General features: G+C 36.6%; 1 long non-coding RNA gene across 10 annotated transcripts; it reads left to right on the forward strand.

The window, feature by feature from the left end:
• Positions 1-4,022: 4,022 nt before the first annotated feature.
• LOC136247446 (uncharacterized) lies at positions 4,023-6,440 on the forward strand. Of its 10 annotated transcripts, none has more exons than XR_010697556.1 (8): positions 4,023-4,719; positions 4,768-4,926; positions 5,048-5,152; positions 5,407-5,471; positions 5,532-5,560; positions 5,611-5,743; positions 6,164-6,228; positions 6,288-6,440. It is a non-coding gene; the product is annotated as an uncharacterized lncRNA (long non-coding RNA). The 10 variants fall into 10 exon arrangements; XR_010697552.1 differs by having other exon boundaries at positions 4,025-4,719; positions 5,203-5,471; XR_010697553.1 differs by having other exon boundaries at positions 4,026-4,458; positions 4,513-4,719; positions 4,768-4,862; positions 5,048-5,471.

The following is a 6,440-nucleotide window of genomic DNA, read 5'->3' on the forward strand; positions in this document are numbered from 1 at the left end:
ACATTTCTTATCAGTAAACTGTTCAATGATATTATTTTTATTGTTTCTTGCCATACTTGTTTCTTGCCATCTTTTTATTGCCATACTTACATTAATACATTCAGGAAAGGATGACATACTCTAATAAAGCAGGAACATAATCTTGATTTTGAAAGCATAATTTTGAGCATAATAAGCTGGATTTTTGAGCATTGCTCAAAAGCATAACATAGACTATTTTCAAAGCACAATTGGCTCAAGCCTATGATACACTCACTGAGGATGATAGCAGCATGATAACACTTGAATGTATGATGCACCCCTTAAAGGGTGTTGCTCAGATCTTTACTTATGCCTGCCTATGAATATCACATGCCTAACAAAATTAATCATTGGATTACTATATTATGAAAAATCATGCAGCATGGATTGCTAGTGGCTATAGTGCATAAATGATTTCCCTTACATAATATTCAAAACTACACTGTATAATCAAAACTAAAGAAAACACTATTTGAATAAGTTAATAATCAGAACGTTCACATTAGAGTTGTACCGATAATCGGATTGGTAATCGGTAGAGCCGATGATTACCTGTTTTTACCATAATTAGAAATTGGTTCTAATGGGCTGTGGCCGGCAGATTATTAGTTTATTCAGTTTCAGCAGCTGCAATACCACTGGAGGACTGGTATCAAAGGCTCTGGTATATCCTTGGGAAATTTGTTTATGCTTTGTGGTAACCACAATAATAAAAAGTGATGGTTCAGGCCCTAGTCCACTTGTCTGACTAGGAGCTTTGAGGTAAAATCTCACAACATTGGCTTTACTAGCTCTACTTTTAGTGGAGTATGCACAAGTATAACTTGTAGAGACCTACAATCACGGGTATTGGTTAACTATCAGTAAAACTGGGTAAAAATATATCAGATATTGATTTTCCTTAAAAAGTGGGAATCAGTACAACACTAGTTCACGAAAAGCATTTACTTTTTTTCAGAAAATTACTTTATGACCTTACTAGTTCTTTGCTGTGTATGGGATGTTACCTACTGGTCTTCCAATAACATTCATAATTGTGACCGGGACTGCGAAAATAGGGCATGTGAGCACATAAAATTTGCCTAATGTTTCAACTTTTTAATGCCCCTAACTTTAGATACCATTAAACTATGGTCATGGAATTTTCAGCACGTATTACTTATTTAATTGGCTGTATAACGCAAGTTATAGAATGCAGATATATCCTATATATTTCACTACTGGGATATTACCTGTTGTGTGATGGGGTGCAGTTTGTGCCCCACATGCCCTATTTTCACAGGCCTGGTCACAAATAATTAAAATTATTTGGCTAATTGAATCATACATGCATACCTGATTTAGAATTAGCTCCACAATTTTATTGGAACTATTTGTGGATACTAATACCATGCAAGACTATCAATATTTCTATAAGAGATTGCTCTAATTCACTACTATAGACCAGCCTATTATGTTCATTTTTTAACTTATTATTCTATGCTGCACTGCTCAAATTTTCCCCAATATTATATATGCTCACTTTATTTCATTGCGCTGATGTATACAGTAACTTAGTAACATTGTCATTATACTTCACTTTTAAGCTATATAACTCAATAATGGCAATTACAGTTGCTAGTAGGTTGCAAATTTGTTTATGCACACAAATTTAACAAGCCTATGGAAGGTGCTTGATTGCTTTATTAGAATGAATGACTATTGCATTGGAGTACAGTATATTGAGCAATAAATTAATGCATCTGTGTCTGGTCTATAGACAAAGTTTGCTGGAAATTGATATTATTTAGCCTATTATGCTAGTTGAGGTTTTCTGGTGCCTATTATGCTCTACATTATGCTGGAATAATAGGCTGGTCACTATCCACTGCTCTTGGACCTTCAATATCCTACAGTACAATAGTAATTTCATGCCTGTATTATAGTAACAACTGTAGTAATACTGTACGTATATATACCATCCCAAAAACACCTTCGCTGTAAAAAAGGAGCACCCAAGAAACTACAAGTGCCTGGAACCCAATGTAAAAAAACAAAAAGAAAAAACAGCTCAACTAAAGTGAAAAGTAACTGGTAACTAAAAGAGCTGATATCTGAAGCGGCCACGAATACAATTACTAAAGTTTAATCCATGCAAGAACACCTTGGCTATAATACAGGTGTGTACATGAAAGCAACTGGCAACTGAAATGGCTGATATCTGAAGCGGCCAAGAATGAATGGTCATATACAACTAATCCAAAAGTTTAACACTGAACCTTTATAATTCAGCTGTGTTCTATATTCACTCTTGCTGCATCGTAAAGTAATTTCTTTTAACTCTAATTGGCTGGTAATTTGGCCGCCTTTTTTAATAGTCAGTATAATAGAGCAAAAAAAGGCGGCCAAATTACCAGCCAATTAGAGTTAAAAGAAATTACTTTACGATGCAGCAAGAGTGAATATAGAACACAGCTGAATTATAAAGGTTCAGTGTTAAACTTTTGGATTAGTTGTATATGACCATTCATTCTTGGCCGCTTCAGATATCAGCCATTTCAGTTGCCAGTTGCTTTCATGTACACACCTGTATTATAGCCAAGGTGTTCTAGCATGGATTAAACTTTAGTAATTGTATTCTTGGCCGCTTCAGATATCAGCTCTTTTAGTTACCAGTTACTTTTCACTTTAGTTAAGCTGTTTTTTCTTTTTGTTTTTTTACATTGGGTTCCAGGCACTTGTAGTTTCTTGGGCGCGCCTTTTTTACAGCGAAGGTGTTTTTGGGGTGGATATCACTCATTTTTGTCAGTGATAGACTCTACATTTGGTTTAAAAGGTAATTTTTTTGGAAATGAGCAATTAACATTAATGCAGAATATTATCTTGGAGAGTCAGTAAAATACAAACATAATAATGATTGTTTCATAACACCGTAAATTCGGAAGTATGAATTTACAGTGTAGTATGACTGTTCTATTAGAGTAAATCTATCTTTACTGCCTGCATGTGACGAATATATCTCATATCTGTGCATGTTAAATGCTTCAGACACCTAATTAAACTTGCAAGTGCCTAACTAGTTCACAGTTGCTACACAGCTATAAATACATTTGTAATTGTTATCATCATAATAATTTATCATGTTATAACCATTTTTTAATATTTTGGTCACAACTTCAGGATTAGAGCAGCAGAGAAAGGAATAGAGGACTCAACCATCAAGACTTGTATATGGGAGATGGAACAGTATTGCGATAGACAATGCCAGTACTAACCCCTCAAGGGTGTTGCAGTACAGTATAGATGCAAGACCAGAGCCTCGATCGTCACCTTTTGACTGTGGTCACAACTTCAGGATTGGAGCAGCAGAGAAAGGAATGGAGGACTCAATCATCAAGACTTGGGGAGATGGAATAGTATTGCCATGGACAATGCCAGCACTAACCCCTCAAGGATGTCACAGTGCAGTATCGATACAACCACTCCAACCAGTGCATAAGACCAGAGCCTTGATCATCACCTTTTGACTGAAATTTTTATACTTGAAGCAATTAAAACAAAAAAGTTGTAGTACTTATACTTTCCTGAGGGAGCATGTTCCCAGAGTCCCAGACTCCCTTGCCTGTTCAGCAGAATAATAGGATTGAGCCTTACTACCACTTTCACCTTTATTCTTGGCCCGGATGTACATATCGGCAACATAATACAGTAGTTGTAGATAATGGTAGTTAATGTCCCTAGCTATAGGGGTGGAATTTTTCCCTATATCACACTATCACAGTAGTTCTTCTCGCAGTTCTTTGCCTGGCCATCATCAACTGCTGTAAAAACATTAGTCTCGTCCCCCAGACCCTTCCTCAAGCATGCTTATCGCACAAAAATGACTTAGTTTAGCAGTGCACAAACAATTATTGACAGCTTATACTATATTAAAGCACACTTACCGCATTGTTGAACCATGTATACCACCAGAATCTACCGGATTGACAACTAACACGTGATCTATTTAGGGGAAATCTCGTGGAAAGTCCCTAATTACCTTAAGCGGACACTCGTGATACGTGGTTTTAAATTGAATGGTGTTATTATTGTTATTATCTACTTTACCAGTTAGGCACTGGAGGGTGTACACAGAAGGCAGAGCCTGTTCGAGGTGTTTACCCATAGCCTAGGAGCCTAAGCGAAAATCTTTGAGCTAAATATCCTAAAGTGAAACGGGACAAATACCTAGAAGGGGTGAAAAAAAGCCAACCCCATCGCGACTTGATCCGCAGGCCACGGTTTAAGAATGTAACTGGATTGTGAGGCGTACTTTAATCGGCTCGACTTTAATGAGAAACTCGAGCCCCTCGTGAGGAACTACATCGCTTGAGCAACGCTTGAAGAAGTAAGAGTCAAGAATACTGAGGTACTCTATGACATATGCCGGTCTTGAATGCTAACGAAACGAGGAGTGAAGTTTGTGCAACGTGTCATATCGCCACACACTGATTCACCGTGTTTGTGCGATAGGGTTTTTGACCTGTCCACCAGATGTTGAAAGGAAATTCATTCCACCACATGTTGAAAGGAAATTCATTCCAACTTGTGAAGTTATTGATATACTCATTGTTGGGGTCCATGGGGACATCGATGATCATTTACCAGTCAGCTGTAAGTAATGTCACAACAGAAGGAAAGGAACCATTTCCATACCCCTATGGCATACTGATTTTCTAGGTCAGTTTATGTACACTCAACCACAGAAATGTAGAACTTTGGTTGCAGGTGGAAAATAAACACCTTTTTACTCAGTTACAAGAGATTCACCAGCTGGGATAAAATGTTGAAGTGAATGTCATTAGTACCAACTTGTTCATCAGGTATTGGACAATTCCAAGTGTCCAGATTATGCAGTTGTCCTCATGTTCAAGTTTACACGTTTAGGCAAATTCCACAACATCCTATAATCTATTACTATATCAGTGTGGAATAATGCTTATATGATATTTTTCGTATTCAGGCTTTAGGTGTATTGTATTTAACACCTGCTTGTTGGTTTTTGCAGGCCATCTGGTCATACTGGTTTATCCACTAGCAGTTGAATGTGATCATGGTACATATGTAAGTTGAGACCACGCAAGAACAAAGATACAGGTGTCATGAATTTCAGGTCAGTTACCGTTCAGAGGAATTGTATTATTACAATTGTTCTTTTTGTAGCTATCAATTATCAGTGACCAGTTTGTGATAGCGTACTTTTGTTTGACTAATGACCTAATGTTCTGGTTTACATGCTTACCCAACAGTTATGTTACTCACTTAACCTGCATATGGGATATATATTTTTTAGTTCATTTTGATTATCCATCCTTTATTGGTACAGCCTGGCATATTGATTTTTTGTACATTCTCTTTTTAATTCAGTGCCTGCTGGATTGTTTTGTCAGATATCAAAACAGGTGTCTTTGGTGTTGTGACTGATGTTCCAGGTCAGTTTGCATGTGTGTTTAATTTAAGGTTGACTTCAGTGCCTGCTTATTCTTTTACAGGTCTCGGTATCGAGTGTCATGAATTTTAGGTCAGTTGACGTACAGAAGAATTGTATTATTACAATTGTTGTTTTTGTAGTTATCAATTATCACTGTATACTAGTGATGTGAATTTGCAGGTCAGTCTACTCAGATGTATCGGGCATAGTGTTGATGGGTTCATACAAATTTCCAGTGTAGACTGTAGTGGCATCAAGGGTGTTAATTTCCAGGTCAGCTTACATGTTGTGATGTTAGTGATTTTTTCCTAGTACCTAGATGTTAAGTGTATTGTATTTAATGCCCACCTGTTATGTTTTTAAATTATGGTATATCAGTGTAGACAGTGCAACAGTAAGCCTTCTGTGTTGTAGTAACTATTTGTTTCATAATTATGCTTTTGTCCCGGAATGGCACAATTTTTTTGGGCGACCAGTGTGAAGTCCAGTGTTACAAACATTGTATTATGACCAAGTTGTGATAGCATACTTTTGTTTGACTAATGTCCTAATGTTCAGGTTTGACATGCTTACCCAACAGTTATGTTATTCATTCACTTAGCCTGGGATATAATTTTTGTTCATTTTGATTATCCATGCTATTATTGATACAGCCCAGCATATTGATTTTTTGTACATTCTCTTTTAATTCAGTGCCTGCTGGATTGTGTCATCAGATATCGAAACAAGTGTTTTTGGTGTTGCGACTGATGTTCCAGGTCAGTTGCATGAGTGTTTAATTTAAGGTTAACTTCAGTACCTGCTTATTCTTTTACAGGTTTCAGTATCGTCATGCTGACATACAAGAAATCATCACTATTGTTGGAACTATTTTTAGTCAAGTCTTGATGTGATTTTGATTAATGTTGTTACACATTGTTGTATGTTTACCATATGGCAAGAAATTTTCATGGCCATCATGAAATTTGAA

The sequence above is a fragment of the Dysidea avara genome, chromosome 2 (genome assembly GCF_963678975.1).
Source record: "Dysidea avara chromosome 2, odDysAvar1.4, whole genome shotgun sequence".
NCBI classification, from domain to species: domain Eukaryota; kingdom Metazoa; phylum Porifera; class Demospongiae; order Dictyoceratida; family Dysideidae; genus Dysidea; species Dysidea avara.